The sequence below is a fragment of the Sycon ciliatum genome, chromosome 3 (genome assembly GCF_964019385.1).
Source record: "Sycon ciliatum chromosome 3, ocSycCili1.1, whole genome shotgun sequence".
NCBI classification, from domain to species: Eukaryota; Metazoa; Porifera; class Calcarea; order Leucosolenida; family Sycettidae; genus Sycon; species Sycon ciliatum.
In genome coordinates this window covers 41,373,792-41,377,529 of record NC_088645.1, presented here as the reverse complement: position 1 = coordinate 41,377,529, position 3,738 = coordinate 41,373,792, and the positions used below count along the sequence as shown (strand labels likewise).

General features: G+C 43.7%; 1 long non-coding RNA gene across 1 annotated transcript; it reads left to right on the top strand.

Annotated features, from left to right (window-relative positions):
• Positions 1-263: 263 nt before the first annotated feature.
• On the top strand, positions 264-2,113 carry LOC135812775 (uncharacterized). The gene is made up of 2 exons (XR_010552963.1): positions 264-847; positions 1,521-2,113. It is a non-coding gene; the product is annotated as an uncharacterized LOC135812775 (long non-coding RNA).
• The last annotated feature ends 1,625 nt before the right edge of the window (positions 2,114-3,738 follow it).

Below are 3,738 nucleotides of genomic sequence, written 5' to 3'. Positions count from 1 at the left end.
TGCGAGCTACTCTAGTATCACTAGATGCGGACATTGTCAGTCTTTGCTCGCCAGCTACTTGAAGTAGAACGCCAAACAAGTGTTTGAACAAAAAATTGAGAAGATGATCGCCACATCATGAATCATTTGAATGAAGTGCAGAGTGAACGCGCTCCAAAAAAACATTTTTTTCATTTCGTCATTTCCCAACTTTTTTACGAAACACCAAAGACATGTTTTACCTGATCGCGGCCCTTAAAGGGGCACTCCGGCTTCATTTTCGACGCCGAGTTTTCGATGCCAAGACGAAGGTAGGTGAAAGAGAAGACCCCTCGAACAAGAACGAGTCTCCAGAAGCGATCGAGTCGAGCAGGAAGACGACTTTTGAATTTCGGCCGAGGGAGCGCTGATGACGTAATGAGGGATTAGCTTGCCAGTGGAAATGCATCTGCGCACATACATTTCACACACTTTTTGGCCAATTTTCAATCGAAGAAGAGGTTGTTTGCTATGTTCTCCCAACGCCGTGAGCGATCCCGTCTTCTATACCCTTCCAGGTACCCTGAAGGTCCTCCAGAGAAGAATTTATCTCCATCAAAGCGTTGTTGATCCGCTAAATTCGTCTCGAGACATATTCACCCAGTGCAGTGCTGATAAATGTAGAATGTTGAATCTGTGATAATTGTCGACGATGGAGAGAGAGGCTGATAGCCGCTGTCGCAGGGAGAGTGAAGCTGCTGGAAGTAACAACGGGGAGCCCGTTTGTATCACCTGAACAACCAGACTTCAAAGCAGCTTGACCAAATCGGAGGGTGCCTCGTTGCTTATCGTGAATATTACACCGACATGAATTACTACAAGTATACTGGTGAGTTTTTATCTTGTTTTGTTCGTATGCTAGTACCCTGGCCTGGAGTTCTCGTTAGCAAATTCCTATTCCCTGGCGTTTTCTAAACATTCCGTGTAGGACTGAATACGTGATCAAGTATTCCGATTTGGGTAGATGTGGAATTTGGACATGTATTCAAAAAAATATTTTCCGAATAGAGCGTTTGTAGAGAAATGGTTGCCCAAATACAACAAAATTTATTCTGCAGCTCTACAACTTGTACTGAAATCCAGTCAAAGTAAAAATGATTCTTCATGACAGTTGGGGTCAATGAAATCTGATCCAGGCATAACGAATGGTGACGCCTGCCACCCCGGGAACGAATGCCCATTTGGTGGGGGATACCAAAGTACTCGAAAGTAGTGCGTGTTTCAATGTGGCATGGACATTTTATATGATCTCTGGTCAATGCAACATACGATAGCCATCATGAATTGCAGGCCTCGAACGCAACTCCGACCAGAATTGGCAGTTCCCTAAGTTAGATGCTTTATAATTCCATGTCCCCAGCTGTAGTTATAGAGGTTTTTTTGCACATTATTCTTATAGTCGATAGGTTTATACTGATGGCCACAAACAACGGCAGTTTAAACTTCACTGATGTGTTCATGAGCTGAGAGATTTCTCTCCACTATTTCTGTTGTGCACACAGGTCTGTCCAATATGCATTGACCGTATTGGGTATGGTACCTGCTCTGAGAAGGGAATCGCTGGAGCCACAGTCCAACTATACAGGCTTTCAAGAAACAGAGAGGAGCCATCTTTGCAAGCTGATACCTGATGTGTACCGACAGAATTCTCACGAGATACCTTACTGACTACGCCTGGTGTATACTTCATAGTACTCCTTCGACTACTGTCTAGAATCAAGTCGACTGAAACAAGTTCAAACAACTCTGGCTTCAAACGAGCCGTCGATTAGACAAACAAAACATTCTCTCATATACTAGAGCACTCTGACAACTCACGACCTTTTTCCTAACGATTGCCACCGCTTATAAATATGTAGAGTACTGATTGGAATGTGCTCACAATCTCAACAATTCAGTGCTATAATTATTTGAACTATGTGTTCCTTCCATAAATGTTGTATCCACATATAATCCACAGTGCTGCAAAGTTTCAGAGTTCTCAGGGTATCAAACAAAATTATTTCAAATACAGTGAAATTGTTCGTGGACATTATGGCATAACTTGTAGTTCCCTGGTCCTTTTCTTTGCTATAAATTAATCCTTTGCTCTCTAGCCGCCGGTGAGTCCAACAGCGAAATTGTTAGTTCATATTTATGGGGGGGGGGGGGGGGGTTGAACATATTTCTATATAAGGGACCTGCAACTGTAATACCACAGTACAGTAGATAGCAAATATGTAGAAAACAGAAATGCATGTTCCCATCATTGTACATGGACGGGCGCAGCAGGCCGAAGCTATCAGCCAGAACAGGATTTACAATCGCCTAGAGATACTTGAGCTATTCCAGTATTCTCCGTGAGCTGTCCCATTCCACAATGGTTCATGCCACCATTATTTCTGGTAGTATCCATGTGCATAATTCCACGACCATCTCGGATTCTTCAGCAATTTGTGCCACGGCAAAAGACAACGCTTGACTCGGTCACTGGGGCTGTCAAACTTCGCATCATAAATGAACTTCAATTTCTCATCTGGTTCAAGTATATGTACTGCCATGACTTGACCATGCTTCATCCACAGCTGGGCGAAGATTGTGGCGTTGAATTCCATAGCGCACCCTCTTGCTGCCATGCAGGAGTATGTTGAGAGAAGGGAACATATTTTTACTCAAAAAACAACAGCCCTGAAGAGGATAGCATTAGCAATAGCCTTGGGTGAATTTCCTGCAGGTACACGTTGTTGGTAGGTCTACTGGTCGGTCTCCATATCGTCAAGTTCAGAAATCACCTGTACTACACATCTTGTAGAAGGGATCCTGATCGAAAAATTTCTGATCATAAAATTCACTAAACTGAGGGCGAGACTAATAGTCAGATTCCGTCTAGCTGCTTTGATCAAGTGATGCTAACAAGCTCCCCGTTGTTACTTCCAGCAGCTTCACTTTCCCTGCGATAGCGGCTATCAACCTTTCTGTCCATCGTCGACAATTATCACAGATTCAACATTCTACATTTGTCAGCACTGCACTGGGTGAATATGTCTCGAGACGAATTTAGCGGATCAACAACGCTTTGATGGAGATAAATTCTCCTCTGGAGGACCTTAAGGGTACCTGGAAGGGTATAGAAGACGGGATCGCTCACGACGTTGAGAGAACATAGAAAACAACCTCCTCTTCGATTGAAAATTTGCCAAAAAGTATGTGAAATGTATGTGCGCAGATGCATTTCCACTGGCAAGCTAATCCCTCATTACGTCATCAGCGCTCGCTCGGCCGAAATTCAAAAGTCGTCTTCCTGCTCGACTCGATCGCTTCTGGAGACTCGTTCTTGTTCGAGGGGTCTTCTCTTTCACCAACCTTCGTCTTGGCATCGAAAACTCGGCGTCGAAAATGAAGCCGGAGTGGCCTTATGATAGCGATAAAATAAAAAATGTGGACTCGTGCAGGATCGATAGGATCGTGGGAAATCGTAGCTCGAAAAGAAGAAGAAGAATGAACTACTTTTCCAAGTAATCCGCGATATTCATGTTAAAACAAAATGGCGTCACGATTTATTGAAAGTGGTATAGTTGGTGGTACGAGTGTTCAAAACCATTTGAACTTCATACTGTTCGTCTTCTTTTTGACATGCTCTCTTTCCATCGTCCTTAGCCTTTGTTTGTTGAGAGCTGTTTTGGCTTTCTCCTATACCTCTGGGGGATGCCAAGTGATGGTTTTGAGAGGCTGGTGATGGCT